This window comes from Podarcis bocagei (assembly GCF_964188305.1).
Source record: "Podarcis bocagei genome assembly, chromosome: 9".
Classification (NCBI taxonomy): domain Eukaryota; kingdom Metazoa; phylum Chordata; class Lepidosauria; order Squamata; family Lacertidae; genus Podarcis; species Podarcis bocagei.
The window spans coordinates 24,356,777-24,384,514 of record NC_138134.1 but is presented as its reverse complement, the minus strand read 5'-3'; the positions used below and the strand labels follow the sequence as shown (position 1 = coordinate 24,384,514).

At 42.8% G+C, this 27,738-nt stretch overlaps 1 protein-coding gene across 3 annotated transcripts in view; it reads left to right on the top strand.

Moving 5' to 3' along the window:
- CRACD (capping protein inhibiting regulator of actin dynamics) overlaps window positions 1-27,738 on the top strand; it is a 114,278-nt gene that overhangs the window by 16,645 nt on the left and 69,895 nt on the right. For all 3 annotated transcript variants that reach the window (XM_081208654.1, XM_081208655.1, XM_081208656.1), the window contains one exon: window positions 24,791-24,897. The gene's annotated coding sequence lies outside the window, so the exon portion shown is untranslated. The remainder of the gene's footprint in view (window positions 1-24,790; window positions 24,898-27,738) is intronic.

The window sequence follows — 27,738 nt, the reverse complement described above, 5'->3', positions numbered from 1 at the left end:
GTGCGATTGCAATGCAGATGGTGATCAAATCCTGTCAACATGCAACCGAGTAATGCAAATTAGCAGTATTCTTGTTTACTGTAGTTCTTGATGCTTCTCAAGTTTGATATATTTATTTAGACTATTTTTTAAAGTCTCATATGGTAAGATTCAGCAAGAAGACATGGTAACGTCAAATAATAAGCTTTGGCAACAACAGAAATTCCTAAAACTTAAAATATCTAACCAGCTGAGCAAGGGCAGGGGAACTGTAGTACACTGAGGTTGTTATTCAAAAGCCACACCCACATGCCCTATACCTGAGGTCATGAGTTCCCATAGAGAGCTCTCACACACCTGAACCCCGCAGGAAAAAAAGGTCAGTCTTGTTTGTTCGCTATCACCTCCGTGGTCCTACTTTGGACAGGTGGCCAAATCATCTGGCAAAATGATACTGCCAGATGATTGACAGGTAGTCCTGCCCACCTGTCAAAGTTGGTGTGTGGTGTGGAGGGAGATAAAAATCTGCCCAACCAAACCACAAAGGTGCTCCACCCTTACTGTAGGGGATCTAAAACTATGTTATCAAATGCACACTGCGGGTTTGATGCCCAGCAGGTTGTAGCAAGCCATTTACTCCAGCAGTTGTCATTGAAGAGTATTTTGTTTTGAGGATCATTTGAGTATTAATGGTACTTTTTGTGCCCCATAACTGAGGTTCTCTTGGTGTAATTTATTATTATTAAATTATTATTGTTCTTACCTCACCCATCTGACTGGGTGGTGGCTTTCAACATCATAAAAACACAGCAAACGTCCAATATTAAAAACTTCCCAATTCTGGGCTGCCTTCAGATGTCTTTGGAAAGTAGTGTAGTTGTTTGATCGCATTTTGACATCAGATGTCAAACAGATAAACAAAATACAAATATAGCATTAAAAAGTCAACGTAAGGATAAAGCAAATGTAATATAACAAATATCATGACATTTGCACTGGATATCCTCAAACCTCAAAAGGCCAAATACTTGGGAAGCCCCTAAATAGCTACAAAGAACAGAAAGTCCTTGGCCCTGTTCCCAAGTGCTAGCCTTTGGACTCAACTATCCAGGTATGTTTAGCCTAGCAAAGAGATGATTAAGAAACTGTGTGACAGCCATCCAGAAATATTTGAAGGGCTCAAAAGATAACGGAGCTAATTTATTTTCTGTTGCTCCGGCAAAAGGTTCACATCACAAGGAAATATGTGATTTTGACTAAACATAAGAAAGTGCTTGATGGTGGTAGAAAGTTTGCAAACGGCTAATCTAAGTCACTGCTTGCCATCCTTTCTGGGGTGTGTGCCACAAGTGAAGTTCAAAATATGTAATTGTTTTGTACGATATTCTGGATAACTGCAGAGGCCTTTAATAATAATAATAATAATAATAATAATAATAATAATAATAATAATAATAATAATAATTTATTTATTTATACCCCGCCCGTCTGGCTGGGTTTCCCCAGCCACTCTGGGGGCTCCCAACAGAATATTGAAAACACGATAAAACATCAAACATTAAAAACTTCCCTAAACAGGGCTGCCTTCAGATGTCTTCTAAACAGTGCTATCTATCTTGTTTGGTTAGGGGCAACAGTCAATTCAGTTCTCCTTACATCATGATAAAGCTTGTTTTCTAGAAACAGCTGAAACAGTTTGATAATGAACTTAGAAAGGTGTTTAAATGTATGGTGGGTACCCAACCTTAAAGCACATTCTGTAGGGCCATAGCAAACCCCCCCAAAGGCCTTTCTTAGAGAGGAGAGATCCTCAGGAGAACAAGGCTAGCATTGATGGAACAGGCTCAAATGTTTATTATTCAAGGGTGTAAAGAGATAAGCAAACTCAGGGATGCACATGGCCGTGGTGTAGTGGGCCATGGCAGGAAAGAGGGAGGCAAGACCTTACATGGTAATAGGAACTTATTATAACTTTCAATTTCCCAGAAATCAGGTGGTTTACAAGAAATCAGGTGGTTTACAAGAAAGCAGGTGGTATTGTATTCTGCAAATGTATAAAAAGCTGGCTTGCTTATAATTCGGGGCCAGACTCCGAGCATGAGCTGGTCTGTGCCTTTGTGTCCAAGCAATTGCTTCACAAAATAAAAAAATCATTTTCCTGCTGTCGTTTGACTCTTGCAGCGTCCTTGATGCTCCTAGTAACAGATAGGGACCTACCTAGATAGGTAGGTCCTTCAGTTCCTCCCCCGTATCCCAAAGAATCCTGGCAATTATAGTTTATTAACAGTGCTGGGAATTGTAGCTCTGTGAGCTGTGGACTATAGTTCTTAGGATAGTTGGGGAGGGGAGAGCGCATACTTTAAATGTGTGATGTGTACACAGACTAAGAAATGATCAGAAGTAACTAGGGTAGGTCACTTAACAAGGTATGCATGTGAAACTCCTGGTAACCATAGTTGAACTCTAAAGTCATTTCTGAGAAAGCAGAGCCATGTGTGAATTTCAGCACTGAAAGGGAAGAAGAGACTTATTTGATGTCATTCCAGTGCTCAGGTAGATTTCAAGGTCCGACTCTCACTTATCCTTTGTCATCCTTGCAGCTACAGCTGCTCTGCTCCTGTGGGTGGGGCGAGGGCATTCTTTTCGCTCAGCTTCTCCAGATAGTAGCGGCTGATTCTTTTACAAGGACATTTCCTTCCCTCTTTTGAGTGGAAGCAAAACCTTTTGAAGGTTGAACAGGGAGAAGAGACGCTGCCACAATGACAGAGAGGACATAATAGACGTTTATTTTTTAAAAAAGAAAAACATGACTGTGTCAAGACAATGGATAGAGCGAGGGATTTTTCTCATAATAGCAGCAATTGGGCTTATCCACTAAAGATGATTTACTGTAAGTTTGGGAGAGAACCCAAGAAATATATTCTTAATGTATGGAATACTCTACCACATCTATGGCTTAGTGTCAGTCAAATCCATAGATGATATATCTATCAAAGGATATTGGCCATAATAGGTAAATGAAATCACTGGTTCTGAGGCCTTGTGTGTTAAGAAGTAGAATCAAACACGGTGTGACAAAAGAAAACCCCTCACAAAATCTTTGTGACGTGCAAGAGGTATTGTTTGTCTTACGCAAAATAGGGTGCTGAACTTGGAAATGGCTTCAGATTTTGTCTTCTGCCCACCACGGTTATGCTGAAGAATTTATTATTAAGTAAGTGAGGCAAAAAATATCTGGGAGTAGGAGTTTTTATTAAATTATGAACACACCTAAATTTTTGCTGATGTTGTTTTGCATCTGTATTTCACTTTTATATTTTACTTATGTCCCACAGCAATTTGAAAGTATTCTGAAACTAGTTCAGGCTTGACTGTCCCACTCACAACTAAAACAATAGTATCTTGTGTATTTCACGTATCCCAGTAGTAAACTGAGGAGGAGTGCAATTACTTTCAGATCACTGCAGATGTGCCAAGCATTGTTATTATAGCTATTATACTGAATGCATTCTAGAAGACATCACATGCTGTCATGCAATTCCTTCATATGGATGGCGTAAGTTAGTGGAGCAGAAGGGTATTTGTTGCCTATGTGAAGCATCACTGCTTTCAAGTAGAGTCAAGCAGAAATAACAGTCTGTGATGTGGTCTCTCCAGACCATGAGTACAGCAAACTGCATTCTGCGAGATTCATCTTTTAGCCAGGCTGTCAGCAGGGTTATGTATGCTTTACAAGAAATATGTGAGGCCCATGGTCTTGATCTGAATACCGAAGTAAAATTTGTATTCCTTACGCACAAGTGAAGTGAAACTTGATTTCTGAGATTTAATGTTAATTCTCCAAGCACATAGCAGAAACTAACTGAGTGAATAACTGTGGCATTCTAGAAGTACAGTGGAACCTCGGGTTGCGAACGTGATCCGTGCAGGAGGCACGTTCACAACCTGCAGCGTTCACAACCCTCAGTGCCATGTCTGTGCATGCACAAAGCGTGATTTAGGACTTCTGCACATGCGCCAAAACCCAGAAGTAACCCGTTCCAGTACTTCCAGGTTCGGCGCAGTGCACAACCCGAAAACACGTAACTTGAAGCATCTGTAACCCAAGGTACCACTGTTCAAGGACTATCCAAGTACTATATGGAGGAACTGTGGTGCAAATGAAATATTTTGGTTCTTGATAACAGCAACACAACACACCTGCTAAGTACTAGAGCACTGGATGAAACCTAATGGATAACTAATCATGCAACATCTGAATATTTCAGCATACATATGCCTGTCGGAACAGATAGGCTAGCTGGACCAATGATTGTCTGACTTAACATGAGGCAGATTCACTAGTTATTTTGCTTTCCCTTTTCCAAATGCATGAGTGTGTGCCTGCAAATATGTGATACGATTAATTATCTGTTGTGAATGGCACTTCCTATTCTTTGTAGAACTGAAATAGTAGTCTATTGTCATTCCAAAGCAGCTCAAGTCCCAGCCTTCAGACAAATCAAAGAAAACCACTTGTTTCATATGTGACAACTGAGCAGATTGAAGAGCTGTTTCCCTGAGTGCTTGGAGGCTACTACCACCACCATCATTCTATGAGAGAAAACAAGCTCACTTTAGCATGGTTGTTGACTACTTTGAGAAAAGGCCCCAGGAGCAGGCCAGAAATTTTGCTCTCTGAAGAGCAGGAGGACTAGTTTTGTCAGTCATATTTTGCGGCTATACATTATGCAGTTCGGGGGCTGAAAAACATCTGGGCAGGGAGTTCATAATAATATGGTCAGTTTCAACTGGTGGCCATTCAGTCACACTGTTTATTTTAAAACTTCATCCCTGCTTTTTGACCACTATTGCCACCTCAAGGGAGTCCTAAATGGGAGAAGACAAGGACATCGCTGAGTGTGCCTCCGCAAATTCGAGTTATTTTATCAAAAAGAAATCTGAGGTGTAGTCTTGGCTCATAGAGGAAACTGGAAGCTGTATTTTACATACACACTGCTTCTAGAATGGTGCTGAGCAACGCCTCAGAAATGTAAGCTCAACTGGCAATGAAAATGTGGAAGTCCTTTCTTTACTGATGACATGGAGAGTGACTCAATGATGTATCGAAAATTGCATTTTTAAAAACACTCATTTTGATCAATGTGACCCTCCCCCAATGTTCCTACAAATGGAATAAATTCAAATGCTGTTCTTCATCTCCTACTGGAATGTCCTCCTCTCTCTTCACAGATTGGTATTGCAAGGAGACCTCTTTAGCTAGGCCACGCCTGGCTGACTGCCCAGGTAATTTGACAGAACTGAACAGATTAATTAGAGCCATACAGGTTCCAAATGTGGAAGTGGACTTTCATGTCCTGGGGGTGGGCTTTCCTATCCATGTCATAGCAAGTACTTCACTTTTTATTTATTAAGGGCAGTTTTTAAGCCAGCCTTCATCAGTTCATCCCAGGTTGCACTGTGGTTTAAAACAACAACACAAACAAAAAGAGCAAGTCATAATATGAATTAAATGTAAAAAATAAAATTAAAAAATTTCAGCATGCAAATTGCAGCAGCAGATTAATGCCTGGGCAAACAAAACAGGCTTTAACCTGGTGCTAAATGTCAGTCATACTTCCAGAGGGAGGGTGGTTCTATAGTCAGGGCCTTCTTGAGGGGTGTGCTTGTACCCCGTCTCATATACCACTCCCTTGTGGTGCAACAATGAGAAAGGGTCCGCCTGTCCCCCAGTCTAAGGAACTAAGCAGGCTAATACAAGGAGAGAGGTTTCTAGGTCCCAAGTTGTTGCGGGGGAAGTTTCTTCAAAGTAAGTTCCTCTTCCAAAATGGTGGATTCCAACCACAAGGTGTTGAGGTTTGCTGCAGTAACAAGCGAATACGAGGCTTAAATTAATAATCGCTTTAACAAAACAGCAGCAGTTTAACCCATTCTGCTTTTCCTTCTAGGCTTGCAGAACCCTGCATACCCCTGTGTTTGCTGTATTGTTGTGAAGTGCCCTGGAATCAAGTTTTTGTGTTGGGGAGGATATCCTAAATATCCAAGGAGCACAAACAATACTTGCCAGGACAAAACAGACATCCACACGCCTGTTTGTCCTGTGATTTCCAGGCACAGGTTTGAGAGGCTTTTTTCTTTTGTATCTTCGCTTTCCCCAGCAGAACCTATTTACTGCTGAATTGGAGGAAATGTCAGTTGAGTTTTCTGAGGACTGCCATTTGTTCCGATTCAGCAGCAAACAGCGGGTTTTCAGGTGTTATCCCCCTCACGCTCCCAGCACATTTTGCCATCACTTTATTGCCAAAAGTCCAGTCTTTGGGGGAAGTTGTGGTGCAAGACCTTTCAATCTGCTATTATTGCAGAAGCTGACTATTTTAGTACGTGCATGATTCCCACCTGAAAGGAGCGGTTGTCTAGGACTCTGTAGACACCATACATGTACATTAAAGGGACATTATTTGCTCCAAAGAATATTGAGGGAATGGAGCTACAATTTCCAGCACCCTTCACACACTACAGTTCCCAGGATTATTATTATTTATTAAATTTGTATACCACTCTATACCCACAGGTCTCGGGGTGGTTACTGCATAACCAAAATATCTTTTGAATTCCCAGCACACCCCTAATTTTTTTGGAACTTGGAAATTGAAAGTTGAAAAATTCACCACACCTGACTGGGGTGGTTACGGTATTGTTTATGTTTGGTACTATGTTGTGTATTTTTATGTTTTCATATTGTAAACCTCCATGTGATTCTTGAATGAAGGGCGGCATAGATTTTTAATAATAACTAAAATAAAATAAAAAATCCCACTTTTCTGTCAGGGAAAGCGACGGGACATAAGCAAAACCTCTTGGACACGTGCCTATAAATCATGAGACAAAGGGAAGAAATCACAGGATGAGCTCTAGGTAACCAAGTGGCAGCATGTATACTGTATTAAATGTCTACTTGGTATATGGTCATTTGTATTTAGCCAGAGACACATTTTACCTCAAAATCTTATCATGGGCAACACTTCATTTGTTGTCATAGGTTGTGTACACAATGATACCTTTAAAGCACATTCAAAACACATACTTTCATTCGAAGAATTCTGGTCCCTGTAGTTTGTTAAAGGTCACTGTTAACTGTAACTCTGTATGGGGCAAACTATAGTGCCCGGATTTCTTTGAGAGACAGAATGTGCTTTGAATGTGTGTACACAACGGTCTCAGCTTCCCATTTTGCTTTTCTAGCCTGTTTCAAAATCCTCTCTCCACCCCCAGTCATTCTGCGCACTGGCATTTATTTGACCTTTCTTTTCTATAATATTACAAAGCTCTGCCATGCAGTCTCGTCCTAACATTGTTTTTGCAAGCTGAAGTTTGGGAGCATAAAGGGCAGGGGGTGGCTGTAATTTCACGGTGCTCCAAGTGCCATGAGGTGGGAACGTTTCCTGTTTTTCATTTGCTATGTGTAGTGAATATGGGTTGCTCGTGCGTAAGTTACCGCCACTCCTGGTTAAGTCGGCTTGTTAAACCTTTCATGTCTGGACAGCCCTTCACTTCGTGGCTGCCTCAGTCGCTAGCAGAATCCGTCAGTGGGCGTTTCTTAAACCTTTTCCAGCATAAAAGTTGTTTGACGCCAAGTCTCCTCCTACTCTCCCTGCGCGGAAGTCTTCTACGCAGGGAGGGCGTGGGTAGCGGAGAACCCGTGCTCTTCCCGCTGGTGTCCAGCGAAGAGTCCTGGAGCCCTCTCGCCGGTTCCCCCATCTGCCCCCCTTTATCCCTGGTGTTGCGCTGATTTCCTTCCCCAGCTGAGCTGCCTCTCTCCCTGCTGGGTCCCTCTCCAGCATCACTTGAGAGCCTTCCCTCTGCCTCTGGCTCCGATGTCAGTTCCCTGACACTATGCAAAACTATAAAGCCCGGTTCCTGCCTAGAGCTCTTTATTTGCCCCCATTTGTATCCTGCCCTTCAGTGTGGCATACATTGGGGGGAGGGGGTAATTCCATTTTAGCCTCATCAGAAATATAAGTTCAAACTGGCAGACAGCTAGTGCAAGGCAGGAGAACACAGAATATCCACGATTGGCCCCAGAAACTGGCATTGAATAGCATATTGCCTCAGAAAATGTGTGCTGGTTTTGGCTATCTCCATTAATTTGTCCTAATTCTCTTCAGAAGTCATCTATAAATTTTGTAAATTAGTTATGTGTTGTGTGAAGAAGTGTTTTCTGTCTTAAATCTACAGGCCACTAACTTCACTGGGTGTCCGGAGTGGTTGTTATTATGTGAAACAAGTTCTTTGTTTCTGTGCAAGGTGCATAATTTTATAATAATAATAAATTTTATTTATACCCCGCCTGCCCTGGCCAAAGGTGGGCTCAGGGCGGCTAACACCAGTAAAATTACAGTAAAAACATAATGGGGGGGCAATTTAAAATACAGGTTAAAATGCAAACCTTGTTCATGTCCTTAACTTACTCATGTCCTCATACCCAACTAAAAAAGTCAAATGCGTTTTAGCCTTTTTCTCCTGGGGAAAGTGTTACAACACCCTGATCACTTTGACTGCCCTTTGCTGCAGCTTTTTCCACCTCGATATCTGTTGAGTTTTTCACCACTGCACAGTGGACTGGCAATTTAATTCAATTACCCACTGCAACTTCAGTGAAGGCAGGTGGGAGATTTTTTGGTGGTGGGAAATTACCTCACTGCAATTCAAGCTGCTCATGTGTACCTAGCCTTTTTTGTTTTTAGGTACAGCATTTATCATTTATGTATTTTCTGGAGTTGCCTGCATTTTGAGAAGACTCAAGCCTGGCCACAATGCTTCTCCAAGTCTATTCCAAACTTTTAGATTTCCATGTTCCTGTGCAGGTCTACTCAGAAGTATGTGTCACTGAGTTCATTTGGGTTTCCTCCCAGGAAAGCATGCGACTGCAGCCTTGTTTTGTTTTGTTGGGGCGCAAGAAAACCCATTTAGTCCTTCATGGGGGGGGGGACTTGCTACAAGAGATCCCTATTCATTTTCCTTCAAACAATCTCCATCAGCATTTTCATGTGTTACCCTGATTTGCTGCCGGCTCCGCCTCCTATTGCTCCGCCTCCTATTTATGCAACTGGCCACACCTCCCAAAGGGGCTGATAGGTTAACTGGGGTTTGGTGGGAACCGCCAATGACTAGCACAGGGAGGCGGGCCAGCCCAACCAGCTGGTGGGCCCCACGTGGCCAGAGGTGCTGTGTGCGGTCCTGCAAAGGGTGCCCACAAAGGAAGGGGTGAGTGCTCATTTTCATGTGCTACCCTCAGGTATTTGTGTACATTCCCTCATTGGTAGTCTTTTCCATAGGCACTCAGATGTGACAGTGAAGCTGCACTGGTTGGTTTAGCCCTTTGCATCATTCCACAGGGGATGAAAGAGATGCTGTTGGTCTGTATGTGATACAAAGCAGGAGCTAACTGCCTGACTCAGCACATGGGTACCACTCCATTGTTAGGATTTTCACCCAGTCTCATGGGAGATAGGGAAACTAATGCTGCCGCCTTGTCTCTTGCTAGTTGCAAACATTCGCTGAAGTCTTCACTGCAGGGCTTTTTTTTGTTTTAAAAAATTGTTCATTTAAGGAAGGACATACACTTCAATAACATACTGCAATTCTGTCATCCAAATGAACTTTAAAAAGACCTAAGGAAAGATGCAATTTTTGGTCGGCGTTCTTTCATATAGCTCATCTTACAACTACAGTGGTGCCTCGCAAGACGAAATTAATCCGTTCCACGAGTCTCTTCGTCTTGCAGTTTTTTCGTCTTGCGAAGCACAGCTATTAGCGGCTATTAACGGCTTAGCGGCTATTAGCAGCTTTAAGAAAAAGGAAACAAACTCGCAAGAACTCGCAAGACGTTTTGTCTTGCGAAGCAAGCCCATAGGGAAATTCGTCTTGCGGAACGACTCAAAAAACAGAAAACTCTTTCGTCTTGCGCGTTTTTCGTCTTGCGCGTTTTTCGTCTTGCGAGGTACCACTGTAAGTTTGATCTGTACTATTATTAGCGAAAAGGCTATTTTTAATCTGTAAGAAACCACCATTATAATTTTCTAAATTCAGAATTATGTGGGAGAAAATATATACACACACACATTGAAATGACACAAGCTTCACAGAACAAAAATGCATTGGTCAGAATATGTAGCTGGATCAAACCTATTCTGAATTCCTGATTCAGATCTCGTATGTTGGGGTAATGTAGGGAAAACAATAGCTATGGCATGTAGGAACCCTGAGTTAACTTGTCCTTTAAAAAGTGAAAGCTGAGATTCCTGGGAAGCAGAACCATGTTATTTTTATGTGCTTAACATTAATTGCTATTATTTATTTAACTCATTTATATACTGCCCTCCATTTAAGAAATATACGCCAGGGCAGTGTGCAACAAGAATATCAAAACACAATTACATTAAAACCCAATATTTACGATACATTAAAACTGATTTACAGTGGTTCCATACCCACAGCAGCAAAGGCATGGCAGCACAGCACATGCAAAGCCTGTCTAAGGTCCAGTAGAAATTTCCCGCCCAAAAAATGCCCCAGTCTTCTCTCCCTTCACCACCATTTTCTCAATGTTTGGACCAACCAAAAACAGAACTAGCCTTTATTTAAACTACCACCCCCACAATGAATCCAGAGGATTGGCACCTCGCCTTGTAATGAATTTTTTTCTTATGACACAGTCTTGGTTTCTGCTGTCAGGAAAGGTATTTGACAAGTGCTGACAGGTACAATCTGATAACTTGCAAATAGTGATTCATAAGTAACAGCTGTAGTCACTGGGTGTTCTAGGAAAATGGATTTTGTTTATAATTCACCTGGTTTGAATTTAATAAATAATGTACCAATCTTTATTCACACCTGTAGTAATGTTCATAGTGGATCCCATTTTAACACCAAGTTCTCATGGGAAACTCATGCAGAATACCTTACTCCCAAGCATGGGTGAAGCATATAAAATAGGTGTGTGGTCTTAACAAGAGCACAGAATACTCATGAATATTAATTTTTTTAAAGCAGCAACCTTTAGACTGCAAGAAGAGATATCTCTCTCTTACAACCTAATCTGCAATCCACAGACTGAAGTACGTCATTGTATTGAAGTCAATAGCCCTAAATTAGTTTAAATCTTTGTGTGACAGGTGGAAATGTTATCTTACCAACCATGTGTCCCCAAATCTACTAAAAGAAAAGAAGAAAGTTAACATGAAGTAGGAAACACACAGGTGGTCTGGTTGGCAGGAGAAAGGAGTGTTTAACCCCTGCCAATTCTGCTGATTCTGCCACAGACCATCGCTTTGGGTTTTGCAGCATGGAGAGGAATAAAAACCTTGAAAACTATAGAGGGAACTTTGTGATGGAGAATCAGCAGAGGAGGAAGCAATTAAGCAACACACCTGCTGTAAGGATCTGGCTATATCTTTAAGCACACCTTAAGCTTAGAAACCAGATCAAGAAGGAAGCGAAAGGAGAGAAAACCTGTTGTACTTAGTCATGTATGTTAGAAAGGATTTTGTCCATACACCTGTCTGTCCGTTCTCTATAGGTTTGGCTGCCTCTAGAGCATGAGACTCTTAATCTAGGGTTGTGCGTTTGAGCCCCACATTGGACAAAAGGTTCTGGCATTATAGCAGTTGACACGAGAGCTCCCAAGGCAAGGGTGGCAGACTCTGCCACTGTTTGGATGTCGGTTGCTTTTTTGAATCCAGATGGTGCACCCAAACATCACTTTGGTATTACTTTGTTTTCTGGCATAAGTTCTGTGCTGCATCTCAAGATATTGTTGTCAAACTCAGCATGATGCTTCCCAAGGTGGGATGGAGGTCTCTGTCAAAGTTTGTGTGGCAGGTGTAATTTTGAATCAACATGGTGGACCAAAATATTACTTTGGCATGGCTTTGCCCAGTTTGGGGGGGTGACAGGTCCAGACTCGCAAATTGCGCTATCCACTTAAAGATCACAGTATTTTTGGGTTTCTACAAATTCCCAGGCAGCACTGGGTACTCCTCACTAGTTCCTTACTAACACTGTTTATTGTTTCCTACTCATCAGTAAGCAGAGAAGGTTACATCTGGCTTTGCATTATACAGTGGTACCTCGGGTTACATACGCTTCAGGTTACAGACTCTGCTAACCCAGAAATAGTACCTCGGGTTAAGTACTTTGCTTCAGGATGAGAACAGAAATCGTGCTCCAGCAGTGTGGCGGCAGCAGGAGGCCCCATTAGCTAAAGTGGTGCTTCAGGTTAAGAACAGTTTCAGGTTAAGAACGGACCTCCGGAATGAATTACAGTGGTGCCTCGCAAGACGAAAAGAATTTGTTCCACGAGTCTTTTCGTCTTGCAATGCTTTTCGTCTTGCGAAGCACGGTCCGTCGCAACTGCGCCTCTTCAAGCGGCTTTAAAAAAAAACGCAAGACGTTTTCGTCTTGCGAAGCAAGCCCATAGGGAAATTCGTCTTGCGAAGCAACGCAAAAACGGAAAACCCTTTTGTCTAGCGAGTTTTTCGTCTTGCGAGGCATTCGTCTTGCGGGGCACCACTGTAAGTACTTAACCTGAGGTACCACTGTAGTTACAAGGGAAACTTGAGGTTAGGCACTCCATTTTTCCTCTCATAACCTTTAGCTCTGCCAGTTTTTCTGAGCTTGTGGATCAAGATAGCAATGGCCATTTTGTACCATGCATGTACGTACACACACACAATACTGGGTTTTTAAATGCCACTTGAGAATGTTTTCCTGACAGAATATCAATTCTACACACACACACACACACACACACACACACACACACACACACACACACGAATCAGAGCTACATCTAATGGATAGCTCTGCCCTAGACTGTTGGTCCTCCCTTTAGGGTAGTAAGCAATAAACAAAACATTCAGCAACGTTTTCACTGGAGTTCATTGGAGATCAGAACATAACAACAATTTTTGCTGTAGGCATGTGCAACTGACAGTAGAATTCCCATCTGGGACATGTCCAAAATCAACTGGCTGCATAAATTAATGCCCCACTGAGAAGGGACAGAATTTGATGTTGCCAGAATGTATATTTTTTAATGACTATTAATATTCAACAGAATAAGATGACTGCAGTAACAAAAATGAAGATAGTTTTTCAGGAAAATAGGAACACACCTAAACATTTCAGCAGTTGCTTCCCTCACCACTTCCCTGTTGTGATGTTCTGGAAAATATAAATGTTGATGATCTGCTCATCCAAAAGGGTAGATTTTATGTTTCGTGGTATGTTATTAAACTGTCTTCCTTGACTGCCTTGCACTGTGACATTTGGAATTGACAAGCACCATTTCAGGATTTCATGGGTGGACCAAAGTGATTTCAGGAATAGTGGAAAATTCGTTGCAAGTACCCAATATTGGATGCATTTGAAATAAAATTGCAAGAACCAACACATTTTTAAAAATCTTGTTGATACTTTTAATACTTTGAAATAGTCAGTTACATAGCTGCTCCTGAGAAATAATTGCTTGTGATCTGGAACACAGAGGGAAAGTGTTTTTATATTCTATTGGAAGCCACCCAGAGTGCCTGGGGCAACCCAGTGAGACAGGCAGGGTACAAATAGTAAAGTTGTTGTTGTTGCATTCAAAATGGCTGTCTCTGTGCTGCTCCACTGGGCAGTGGGCAAAGGTGAGTAGGACATCTCAGGGCTGGGTAGGCCACACCTAGAATGGCTAAGGACTATGTACAAACCACAGGTTATCCACCTGTGTCTTAAACGGCAACAAATGGGTTTTATCAGACAAACTGTGTACAGGATGATGACCCAGGCTGCCACTCTCCAAGGCAGTGATGATTCTGTTGTGTTGCAGATCAGTTGTTGATAAATTTGGCAGCCTTCAAATAGAGGTTCATTGCATTGCGTAAGAATGGAAATCAATAGCGTGCTGTCCAAAACGAAATTATGTGTCGTAACCAGAGTGCACTAAAGGTATCTTTATTCTTTCTACAACTGTGTGAGATGCTGCAAGCACTTAATTTTGATCCATAAAAACCAGTGATGCACAGCACACCGTCGGTTCTTAATGCAAACAGTAGCAGTGATAGATAATAATAATAATAATAATAATAATAATAATAATAATAATAATAATAATTTATTATTTATACCCCGCCCATCTGGCTGGGCCTCCCCAGCCACTCTGGGCGGCTTCCATAAAAACCAAAAATACAGTAAAATGTCACACGTTAAAAACTTCCCTGAACAGGGCTGCCTTAAGATGTCTCCTGAATGTCAGATAGTTGTTTATCGCTTTGACATCTGCTGGAAGGGCGTTCCACAGGGCGGGCGCCACTACCGAGAAGGCCCTCTGCCTGGTTCCCTGTAGCTTTGCTTCTCGCAGTGAGGGAACCGCCAGAAGGCCCTCGGCGCTGGACCTCAGCGTCCGGGCAGACTGATGGGGGTGGAGACGCTCCTTCAGGTATACTGGACCGAGGCCGTTTAGGGCTTTAAAGGTCAGCACCAACACTTTGAATTGTGCTCGGAAACGTACTGGGAGCCAATGCAGGTCTTTCAAGACCGGTGTTATATGGTCTCGGCGGCCGCTCCCAGTCACCAGTCTAGCTGCCGCATTCTGGATTAGTTGTAGTTTCCGCGTCACCTTCAAAGGTAGCCCCACGTAGAGCGCATTGCAGTAGTCCAAGCGGGAGATAACCAGAGCATGCACCACTCTGGCGAGACAGTCCGCAGGCAGATAGGGTCTCAGCCTACGTACCAGATGGAGCTGGTAAACAGCTGCCCTGGACACAGATTTGACCTGTGCCTCCATGGACAGCTGTGAGTCCAAAATGACTCCCAGGCTGCGCACCTGGTCCTTCAGGGGCACAGTTACCCCATTCAGGACCAGGGAATCCTCCACACCTGCCCGCCTCCTGTCCCCCAGAAACAGTACTTCTGTCTTGTCAGGATTCACCCTCAATCTGTTAGCCGCCATCCATCCTCCAACCGCCTCCAGACACTCACACAGGACCTTCACCGCCTTCACTGGTTCTGATTTAAAAGAGAGGTAGAGCTGGGTGTCATCCGCATACTGATGAACACCCAGCCCAAACCTCCTGATGATCTCTCCCAGCGGCTTCATATAGATGTTAAAAAGCATGGGGGAGAGGACAGAACCCTGAGGCACCCCACAAGTGAGGGCCCAAGGGTCTGAACACTCATCCCCCACCACCACTTTCTGAACACGGCCCAGGAGGAAGGAGCGGAACCACTGTATAACAGTGCCCCCAGCTCCCAGCCCCTCAAGACGGTCCAGAAGGATGCTATGGTCGATGGTATCAAACGCCGCTGAGAGATCCAGCAGAACTAGGAAACAGCTCTCACCTTTGTCCCTAGCCCGCCGGAGATCATCAACCAGTGCGACCAAGGCAGTTTCAGTCCCATGATGAGGCCTGAATCCCGACTGGAAGGGATCCAAATGGTCCGCTTCTTCCAGGCGTGCCTGGAGTTGTTCAGCAACCACTGAAATGTATGCGGAATGCAATAATTTTTTTCATCTGCTCAGGGGAATTCACTTTAATATTAAAACTTCACTTCTACCTGGTAGATGCCAGGCACCAAAATGTCATGTTTACTTTCTCTTACTCAGTTATTCTTTTAATCATATTCTGAATACTGCACTTATTGGGGTGGGAATAGTCAGTCGAAATCTAGGTTACGCTGTGTGGGCTAGAGTTAGATTACAATGGAAAAATTCTTCATCTGATGAGCTTCCTATTTAATTTCAGTTAGCTTTTCCGTCTCGGTGTATATTCGTTTATTGTTTATTTTTCAGGTTAGGTTTTTCTCTGGTCATAAAAAGTATTTTTGCAGTTCCCAATACTAAACGTTACCCAGAAGTAAAAACACCTGAGCAAAACAGGTCTTGCTTCCTGGTAAGCAAGTTATGCTCTCACTCCTATGTGTTGTACCCAGATGTTAATCATCTGCATAGGGCTGTTCTTCGTGCTTCAGGCATTCCTTGGTTGGCTCGTTTTTTCCCTGTCAAAAGAATGCATGTACCTATATAAAAATACACATTGGTAGGCAGAAAGTGCATAGCCACACTGGATGGAATCCTCCTGCAGGGTGTTGAAAACGGCAGGGCATAAAAGCCACAATTATTTCCAAGAAATAACAATAATAATAAATAATAATAATTAATTTTATTTATACCCCGCCCTCCCCAGCCAAGGCCGGGCTCAGGGCGGCTAACAAGCAATAATAAAAACAAGTTGAATGAATACAACTTAAAAACAAGATTAAAATACAACATTGAAACATTAAAATGAGCCTTGTTTTCTTCAGTTAATATTCTTTCTATGTGGAATAATCTGTTTTCTCATCCTATTTGTATACACAATCATAGCTGCTTTAAAGCCAGTTAACAAACTCTACCAATGATCCACCAGAGTGCAGGTTGACTCCAACCTGCCAAGCAGAGGTAGTGTCATTTTTTTACAAATTGAATGACAGAGCTGCTCCTCTTCAGAAAGGAGCAGGGTTTGCATGCAGGCCTCACACTTTCCCACCCTCAGCGTGTCCCCCACGTCACAGGGGACTCCCAGTCTGCTTCACAACCACCAGCCAATCCGGCTGGCTGGGGGGCGTGGTTTGCCGGGAGCTCTTCTGTCTGCTCCCGGCTTCCATGGATCTCCCACCCTCCTACCCTTCTTGCGTTCGTCACCTTGGCCTTGCTATGGACTTTGGCTGGTTGCCCGTTGAAGGGGCCTGGTAGGAATTTTCCCACTTGGCAGATTGACACCAGCCACTTGATTTTCGCCTACCTCGTAGCAAATCGTCACAACTTTGTAAGGTTTGGCAGTTAGGCACTGGAAAATCTTGGTTTATGGGAGGGGAGGTTGTGGCCATCACCTACCCCTCCTCTTTAAGGGTATTCCGTTAAAGCAGCCTTTCTCAACCTGAGGGTCCCCAGATGTTGTTGAACTACTACTCCAATCACCCCTAGCTAGCAAGGCCAGAGCTCAGGGATGATGTGAGTTGTGGTCCAACAACATCTGGGGACTCATAGGTTGTGAACCGCTGTGTTAAAGGGATCCGGGGGTTGTGGTTCCTTTTGGAAGCCCGGGTGGAGTCTAGGACCATGGGACGACCTATCAGGTGACCCTGGGGGGGGGAGCTCCGAGTTGATGTACATCAACAGGGCTCCCCCTACAGGTGGTTAACCCTTGTTAGACTTCCTGCATGACAGGCCGGATTCCGATATAGTCGGTTCGGGTCCAGTGCCTAAAGCCAATACCACTCACATTCTGTAACCAATAAAGCTGTGGCCTTTATTAGCCCATTAACCTAAAATACTTGCATCCACGTGTTTTATTCATCAGAGGAGGGGGTGCAGGGCCTTGACGTGCAACAACCATACTGCAACTCCTGTTCAACTTACATTATGCCGAAACAGCTCCTAAACTCGCCAATCTCTCCCAGTCTGTTGCTTGAACTGTTTGGGGGGGGGCTGCATCAGTTTTATATAACAACTTTTAATGCTTGTGCTTGAAAACACCCCAGTAAGCGTTGTTTTTAATACCAGACATATTGATTTTTGCAGGCCAGGAGTTGTCAAATAGCAATTGTCTAGAAATAAATACATGCGTTTCTCCAGTTAACATTTAGATTTCAGACCATGCGGAAACACATCCAGTTCATACCCACTAAATCATCTGAGCCGTAGACAGCGTTAATGAGTTCCTCATATAATTAAAATGAAAAATGGCTTGCTTTACAAGGCTGTAAAAAATATTCAATGGCCTTTTACTTCCGCCTCCCTCCCTCTCTTTGGAATAACTGATGGTTCATGAGGAAAACGGATATGCAAATTGAAAAGCTACGGATGGCAGAGATGTTTATCATCTGCTTGGCTCTGTCTGCATCCAGATCTATTGGGTCAAGAAAGACACAGCCCTGAATAGCAAAAAGGATGAATGTTGATTTTCTTTTGTTTTCCCCCCCAGTTGAATTATAGGGTAAGGTACCTAGGATACTTCCAAAGGTTTTCAAAGTGGTGTGGATTTTTTATTATTATCTATAGTGCCTTAAAGTATACCTTCAAGGGTAGTTTACAAAAAACAAGATAAAATAAAAATACAACATATAAATAGCATACGAAACATTCATTCATATATTTAAAAGTCTGGGAAAATACAAACATCTTTGGTGTTAAAAAAAAAGTATGTGTGTTGTTGCCAGGCAAGCAGGAACATCTATCAAGGTGCTGTAACTAGCTTGCCAGTTGCAATCCATCAGTCATTTTGAAGTCCTGCCCAACTTCTGTTTACGTACAATACAAGCTTTCATAGTTACCACTGACCTCAGTGTCTGTTGATTCAACACACATAGACTGTGGATGACAAAACACGCAAGAGAAATGATCTAACCAAGTTAAGCAGTAAGTGCGCACTTGAAATCTCTCTTCTTGGAAATGCAAAGATGCTTAACAGTGGTTGGATCATACTTCATAATAAGTTTTACCGTTGTTTCAACTCATGACTGTTTTCCTACCAGAGTACTACATAGATGTGTCAATTAGGCCTTTTTCTCCATAGTAGTGGTATCCATGTAGAAAAATGAGGGTTGGAGAATTCCTTCTCTAATGTCTCCATATTACAATCTTTTTCTCCTCGTGTTACTATCCCCATTCACTGGCCAAAGAACTAATGAAGCTTGGGGTGGGGTTAGAGTTGGTTTTATTGAATAGCTGTCATCTTTATTACATGGCAAACTTCTTTGGAAATTAAGGGAAGGTTAAAAAGCAGTGTTTTATCTTATATGCCATTTGCTCGCATTGTTCAAAGAAAGAATAGCAAAAATTACTCTGGTCAAGTGGAAGCTTCTTCTGTGAGTCCAAGCAACTCTTTGGATTTTCCCTTGACCCTGTTTAGTCTTTGATCCACACTTCTGATTTATCTATATAAACTGAAACAAAACAGATTCTTTAATCTGTAGGATAGAGCTTTTTCTGTGTGTAAATAAAATACAATAACTATTTTAGGATAAGTATGTAGCATTACTGCAGAGCAACCTCCATCAACAATTGATCAGAAAACTTTGCAGAACTGTCCTGTAAGCCCGACTATGTGATCATATACTCATTCACCTTTCTGCCAATGGTAGTGATGAATCCGTTACTCCATCAACTTAATCAAATTATTGTCCCTGGGTGAATGACTTTATTGCAATACTTTGTGAAGGTCAGACCAGGCAAACGGCATGTTTAATTACTGTGCTACGGATCACAGTTTGTTCTCTGGAGAGAAAGAGAGAGAGAGAGAGAGAGACTCCACAACACAGTAGAAGACTTTAGCAACTCTGTGCTGTAATGGATCATGGGCTGACAAGACTGAAATTAGGAATATGGTGCAAAGCATCTTCCATCTGCTATAACACAAGGATGAATGTGTGCCTGCCACGGACCAGTGGTCTAGAGCACTACCTACCAAAAGGTTTTTTCTTCCAATTACTCAGTGCGGAGAGTATTTCTGTCATGCTCCTCTGGTTATAAAAGGAAAGAATAGGCCATTTGCCTGGCTCTCTTTAATGATTTATGTTGAATTACTACTTCATAAGGCCCACAGAACTCCTTTGTAAAACTGATTTACAACAGGCACTATAGAAATGTTACAAATTATTTGCTGCCAATATGGAATGCCGGAATGTCAACATGAGAAGCTGTGTTTGATCTACCAGGCAGGTGGGCTAAGGGGACTCAGAGTCAGGTGTTGTCACCTATGACTGGAAACAGTTTGTGTTTTTTAAGTGAGTTGAAGGTTATAAGATAAATCAATAATTTTTTTGTGGTACATACTGTCATATCTCTATTTTACCTATGTTTCCAGTCATTTGGAGTACTTGGGCAGTAATGAGAAAGAAGAAAGTGAGATAATATGAATAGTGATTAAGTATACATCTTTTTAATTTTTATGTTTTGTTTTTGTTAAAAAAAAAGCCTGTGTGTGCCATTTGTAACATTGCCTCTACCCTATTCCCTCCCACTCTCTTATAAAACGAAAACTTATAAAACAAAACTAGTGGATATTCTGCATATACCTCTTTTCCATATTGATTAAAGTTCCCTTGATTCACCACTCCAATTAGCTAATTTTTGATCAAGTTTAGGCTTGGTGTACATAAGCAACCTCACAGCAACACAATTTTGGCAAAGGGAGGTCGCATACCTCTTTCCTAAATGCTAAAGGAAGCAAGCCTTATTCATTTCAATGAAGTTGCATTCACACTACGTATTTAGGTCTGGGCTGTATTGGATTTTGTTAAGCTTTGCTCCTTTATCCTATTCACTTTCCTCATGGGGTTATTTCGCAAGCCTGAGTGAGAGTCTTGTAGGCTATTCTGGAACTGCAACCACTCTCTTTTGAGACTCCGAATACAAAGCTAAATATCAGCTTACCACAACATGAACTGCCTTTGTGAAACGTTCCTGTTGAACTGCTAAACCTTAGTACAGCGGTACCTCAAGTTAAGTACTTAATTCGTTCCGGAGGTCTATTCTTAACCTGAAACTGTTCTTAACCTGAAGCACCACTTTAGCTAATGGGGCCTCCTGCTGCCGCTGTGCCGCCGGAGCACGATTTCTGTTCTCATCCTGAAGCAAAGTTCTTAACCTGAAGCACTATTTCTGGGTTAGTGAAGTCTGTAACCTGAAGCGTATGTAACATGAAGCGTATGTAACCCGAGGTACCACTGTATTGGAGTCGGTGTTTGAAGTAATCTGCATGTAAATATTTCTAAACATCAGTCAAGGCCACTTAAAGGTGCTGCCGGTGAAGTTCCTAAATGGTGCCTCCCTTCCCCCAGAAAGTATCACAATATATAAGGTACCACAAAACTAAAGCCAAGTTTGCAGTCTTGTACCTACCTGGGTGCAAGTCCTATTAAACTAAAAAGAAGAAAAGAATACCTCTGGGTATATGATTTATACCATCATACTGTACTGCAAGTTAGCTATATAGTGAATTCTTAATGTGTACCGGTATTTGAGGAGACATGCCTAAGCCTCTTTGCAAAGTTTTCACATTTTGTACTTTGCATTTTTATTTGGAGGGGGGATTTTTTTAACCTCCACTCACACTTACTGTGTAGTAGTAATATTTACAGAAAACAACTTCTAGGGAGTTGAACTTGACCTCAGACAAACCAACTATAGGAACACTGCATCCTGGTTGCTTTGTGGAAATAAAGGGCAATCTAGTAGGTCCTTTAGAAAATAAGGCAGAAGCAAGAGGAGTGCACTAAAGGGGAGAGGAAAATAGCAGCTCTTTAAGATCCCAGGGATTCCTTGCACCTCATGTCCAAACAACCCCACTCATCATTCACAGCGCTGATTTCACTCACTGGCTAAAAGCACTTGAAGGTGGGAGCAGCCAGACTGGCTAATCTCACAGAAATAGTACAGAAGGATACCTGCACATTTAGCTGCATAACTTTCGTTGGATGGAACACCGTGCTCTAGCCAGAACGGTCAGCTCTGAATTGGTTCTGCTCCGTGATTTCGCTCAGTGTTTCAGCTCCGTGATTCAGCTCATCTCAGAGGGTGGCCGCGTCTGGCTGTGCTCTGATGTCCATCGATCCCACCTTCGTCGCCAGTGTTAAGTTTTGGGTTGAACATATCAGACGACACAGCGATTCTCCAAACAGCTCTTGTTTATTCACAGGTCAGAACAGAACTGAACTGAAGGGTTCAGCCAGCCTGCTTATATAGAGCTCCAGTATAACGTAACTGTAACAACTTTCTGTTACTATCCAATCACTGAACGTCACTTTTGATCCTTTATTTGCATATGTGGACCTGAACTATCTACAGTATCCCCCTGCTGGCCCAGGGTGAGAACTTCAGTACATAACACTAGCAGGACTAGATTTATTTATTTATTTAACATTAAAGCATAGTGTCGGGGGGTGGGGGCTTGCAAGGGCCCCTAGTTGTATGCTGCTTTGGCTCCTGAACTAGTAATAGCAAATAGTGAGACCTCTCTATACCCTATATATTGGCCCACTTAGTTTTTACCCTCCTGGGAGGGTATATTGCAGTGTTGCCTTTGAGTCCTTTTTGCTGATGCGATAACCGCATGTCGGTGGACCACTTTTCACCACAGGAGGAAGTAGAAACAATTAAATGTGTGAAGAGCTTTTGTTTCTTACCTGTTAAGGAAAGAAGCCTTACTGGCGCTAGTCAGGAGTGATTAATTTACAAGGTCCCCACTCTCTCTAACTGCAGAAGCAGTTCAGGTTTATGAAACATCAAGGGATCCTTTTAGCTAGTATATATATAACACACACACACACACACACTTTAATAAATAAAGCTTGCGTTCTCCAGATGAAGCACTTTCCTGGCATGCTATAGGGAATTCCCTCCCCACACCATGTTAATTCAAGTGTGTGAAGTGGCAGCAGAACTTCCATGGCCCAACATTTCCATCCCCTGTACACTTTTTTTTTTTGCTTGCTTCTCCTATTTATGAGGTAAAACTAATGTCCCGAGTCCTGACTGTATAGCTAAGGGAAATGTTTCCCTTTCGGGCTCTTCTAGTAATTGGGATATTCTGGACAAGTTCCCCAGCTTTTTTTGACTGATGCGGAAGGGCTTTTACTGTGCTGAGGTGCACTTTGTGGCCTCCTTAGAAGATAGGAAGAGACCTGCTGCTTCAGGCCAAAGGTCTATCTAGGTCAGCATCCTGGTCTTACAGTGACCAACCAGCTTCATTTTCAGATATTTACAAGGTGTCTCGGACCACGCGAGTAGAGATGCCAGCTTTCTACGGGCCAAACTGCATTTTACATTGGTGGGGAATTTAAAGAGTCTGCATGGGGACTGGGCAGGTCACGTTCCAAAACAAAGCAGTTGGTGAGGGATACAATCTGAAAGGGAAACACAGCATGGTGGGTTAAGTTTTCTGATGTGTTGTTTTGCTGTTGAACATCTCTCACAAGTTGCTGTTTGCCGCAGCTGCCTTCAGGGACTGAAATATACTCAGAGTCGAGTGTGAATGTCATGCTCTTTATTCAGCTCATAGTAGCAATGAATGAAACTTTCCCCCAAACGTCTCGCTATATATACATTATTTACACAATGGGCCCCGCGTGATTGGCTAATTCCGGGCTGCTACAATCAGGTTGCAGATTAACCTCCTCCAGAAGCCTGATTGGCTGCTCCTGCAGGCCAGTCAGGTTACTGATTCACTTCATCCAGGAGCCTGATTGGCTGCTCCTGCAGGCCAATCAGGCCGCTGATTCACTTCCACTTAGAGCTGGATTGGGTGGCTCCTGCTGCATTCTGGACCCTATTGTTCTAGGATTCAGCTCAGTACATAACAGGGACCATTTTAGGTGGAAAAAGAGCACAGAGGGAAGGGTTGAAAGCTTTCCCGCCCCCCGCCCCCCGGTACTGCAGTCCTGATGCAGATTGGGGGAACTTGGCGACTGGTTTTCGTGAAGAAACAGGCATGGCTTAAATAGTCCTAAATACTATGTAGACATGTAACTTATGTATCTTGTACTTGGCCCCAAGTCATGTGGAAATAGCCTAATGATTTAGAGAAACTCCCAACCACCCAGAATTGGATGAGGCTCCGGTGTCTTGCATTGTCTTTGGTTGGCAACTGGCTAACTAGAAGTCGTTTAAGCTTCAGGGTTAAAAGAATAGAAAGAAACGTGATAGCCTGTGATGACAGGCTCCAAAAAGGGTCACTACCTCTGGAGGGAAGCATGAGAAATAATTGAATTGTCGTCTCTCAGTTACAACAGGTTTTTTATTGCCAGAGTGCTGTACTCTTGACACCTCCGCCAGAAAAGTTAGAATAGCGCTTTTGCGATCGGTGTCAGGGAAAGAGACACTGGGAAACAGGGACATTGTCCCAACATAGTAGGCTGAGGTTTGAGTTTTCAGCCTTCACATTTAGTGGCTGTTTAATTTGTACTAAAAACTATTGCTGCTATCTGTGCGTCATATAGAAGCCAACACTTCAGGCATATTTATGCAATGTACTCCAGTAATTAAAACAATAGTCCCCTTGCTTTAAGGAACCCTGACAGCTTAGTTCATTGAAGTTTGCAGGAGGGTTGTAGCTCAGAGGTAAAGCACTTCTTTGTATGCAGAAGGTCCAATCTCTGGCTTCTCTAGGTAGGACTGGAAATGTCCCCTGTATGAAACCTCAAGAGAGCTGCCTCTAATCAATGTCAAGAACATTGACCTAGGTGGACCAATCGTCTTGACTCAGTATGAGGCAGCTTTCTGTGTTCCTATGAGAAGTCCAGGAATTTGTATTAAATACTCTCACCAAGCTATAATTCTCAGAATTCTTTAGGGAGGCCATGATCCGTTTAGCAAGATTATATAGTGGTACCTCAGGTTAACCTGAAGCGTATGTAACCTGAAGCGTATGTAACCCGAGGTACCACTGTATTTTGTTGAATTAAATCTCCATTGACCTGGTTCACATACTATGCTGAACTATGGTTTGATTAGTTAAACTGTGGGGGGGTTTTCTGAACACCTAAACCTAGTCCAGCAAATTAACCTGAGTTTGTTTTCTGGTTGGTTTGTCACTGTGGTTTGTCATTATGGCAGACAAGACACGCTTTGGAGAAACATGTCATGGCTTGTTTGATCATGTTAGATGATGAGATGACTTATGGATTGTGTTTTAACATTAGCAATGTAAATATATATATAATAGTAGGTACACAGCTGAGAGAACTGTCTTCCTAAACTAAAACACTATCGCTTTTTTCTCCTAAACAGCTGGAAAGAAGAGCATTAATTGGCATACCAAAGAAGTGCATGAAAAGTTTTGATACTTTGGAAAAGCCTGAGTACACCCGTATATAAGAAGATTAAACTTTGGGAAGGTAAGGAACACATTGTAAATAAAGATATTTTGACAGCTAAGCTATTATTATTATTCTATGAATGTAGGTTTGGGTACCTCCTGACAGTGCTGTATGAAGAATCCAGCAAACATGCACTTTGTGTATATTTACCAAAAAGTGCTCAAACTTTGCTGTGGAGAGCAGTGAAAGCTGTAGCTACAGACACTACAAAGCTGGCTGCAGGCTGAAATCGCTGGGCAATGGTAAACAAAAAGGCAATGCTACTTGTTTAACTCCAGGTAGGTACTCTATGGGACGCGGGTGGCCCTGTGGTCTAAACCACTGAGCCTCTTGGGCTTGCCGATCAGAAGGTCGGCGGTTCGTATCCCCGCGATGGGGTGAGCTCCCATTGCTCGGTCCCAGCTTCTGAGAACCTAGCAGTTCGAAAGCACACCCAAGTAGTGCAAGTAGATAAATAGGTACTGCTCCAGCGGGAAGGTAAATAGCATTTCCATGCACTGCTCTGGTTTCAGTGTTCCATTGCGCCAGAAGCGGCTTAGTCATGCTGGCCACATGACCCGGAAAAACTGTCTGTGGACAAATGCCGGCTCCCTTGACCTGTAAAGCGAGATGAGCGCTGCAACCCCAGAGTCGTCTGTGACTGGATTTAACTGTCAGGGGTCCTTTGCCTTTACCTTTTTTAGGTAAAGGTAAAGGGACCCCTGACCATTAGGTCCAGTCGTGGCCGACTCTGGAGTTGTGGCGCTCATCTCGCTTTATTGGCCAAGGGAGCTGGCATACAGCTTCCGGGTCATGTGGCCAGCATGACTAAGCCGCTTCTGGCGAACCAAAGCAGCGCACAGAAACACCGTTTACCTTCCCGCTGGAGGTATTTATCTACTTGCACTTTGACGTGCTTTTGAACTGCTAGGTTGGCAGGAGCAGGGACCGAGCAACGGGAGCTCACCAGTGAGATGAGCGCCACAACCCCAGAGTCGTCTGCGACTGGACTTAACTGTCAGGGGTCCTTTACCTTTACCTTTACCAGGTACTCTATACTAAAGCAGATAAACCTTCAAGGATGATCAAAGAGCCAGCATATATATGGCAGTGGAAAGGGAGCTTACTTCAGCTAATTTTGTGGCTAGTTAAACGTGATTTCGAGAGAGTAAGCTCACAACTATTACTGTGGTTGGAGAACTGGAAAGGGGCTGGGGAATCATGCAGGGACTGTGAGAAGTGATACATTTGGTCTATACTGCTCTTTCTCTCACGAACTGAATTCCTAACTTGAAGGCACTATTATGGCCTGTGACATTGGCAGATGCATGTTCCCTACAAATAGTACAAAGGTGCACTCCTAAACTCTGTTGGTAGTGTGTGTGTGTGTGTGTGTGTGTGTGTGCACTGCAAGTAAAGTTTTAGAAATATAAGCAAAACATTTTGCAGAAGACTAATTTTGGCCCTTTGTATATTATAAAGTAACTGATATTGATCCCTTTCCTTTTCCCTAAGTGACATTTATTCTCCCTTTCTCTCACACACAGACATACCAGTGGTACAGTTAGGCAGCTTTTAGACTCTCAACTTAGTTGTTTAGATGGTAATGTTTATCATTTTACTCAGTTGGTAAAGTGTGGTGAGCCAGCTCTCCTACTCATTGTGTTGAGTAGAGTCCTGGGCTTCTACCCCAAAGTGCTACCCTGACAGCGCTACTGCCTCCCAGTGCGCCAAGGAAAACCATTCCTTCATTAACTTATGTTTGCAGCTGAAATAACTTGTGCTTTTGTCTGACTGGAAGCCATGCATACTAGAAGATGCCTGCTGTAGGTGGAAGGAAATTCTTTGGGAGCATGTTGAATCAGTATGCGAGTTGTGTTGGCGTTACTGCATTCCTTCAAATATATGCTGATTCCCAATCACCTACAGTTCTTAATATTTGGAGCCAAGTGGATAAACATATCCTGTTTACTCCGGATTGCCAGAGTTATACATCTACTTTACCACCATACTTATTTCATGTCACCATGCAGATAATTCTGGGTTTTTTAAGAATCCTTCATTGGCTGCAGCACGATATGAAACAGCACACTGAATAATTTTTATTTTTCAGCTGTCTGTTGAATTATTGCATGTTGCTATAGTGCTGAAACCCATTGTTGCCATTAATTATTTGGTATGTTGTTTCAGGCTAAGGGTTTACTTTTTGATGACCTATCTACTGTTGCTCTCTTTCTTCTCTCTCTCTCTCTCTCTCTCTCTCTCTCTCTCTCACACACACACACACACACACACCCTCTTTAGTCTGTTCAAGCCTCTAAAGTCTGCTATTCCATTTCCTCTTTGGTAATAGTTTCAGACACACAGAGAGACACACACAGGCATACTTTCTGCTCTGTCTTAATTCCTTTGTCTGGTGCAAAATACGAAAAGCCTACATTTAGTTCTGCTTTATTAAAGCTATCTATTTTCTATGTTTCCTTCACAGTCATCTTTTCCTTTTTGATCCATGAATGTCCTTGTCACCATTTTTCCTCCAGACTAGTTGGGTGGCGGGGAATAAATTTAAAGTCCTATTTTATCCAGCACACCCTTTGTGATCTGTTTTGTTCACTCCCTACCACTCTCTGCAGGGGTAAAAGGGAATGGGGTCTGCAACAGTTATCTCTGCAATAATTCTCTGGATTGGCCAGACTTGGTATAAATGGGAGCCTTGCCCCTTTGACGTGTCCCCAGAGCAGGTAACTGCTATGCTTCAGGTTCCAGCTTGTAGTTTTAAGTGCCCCCCAGCTCTAGACCCATAACTTTGGAGAGTTTGAGCTAGAGAAGAAAAACAACAACCCTGTCTTTCACTTTCACTCCTCCTTTCACTTTCCTTTC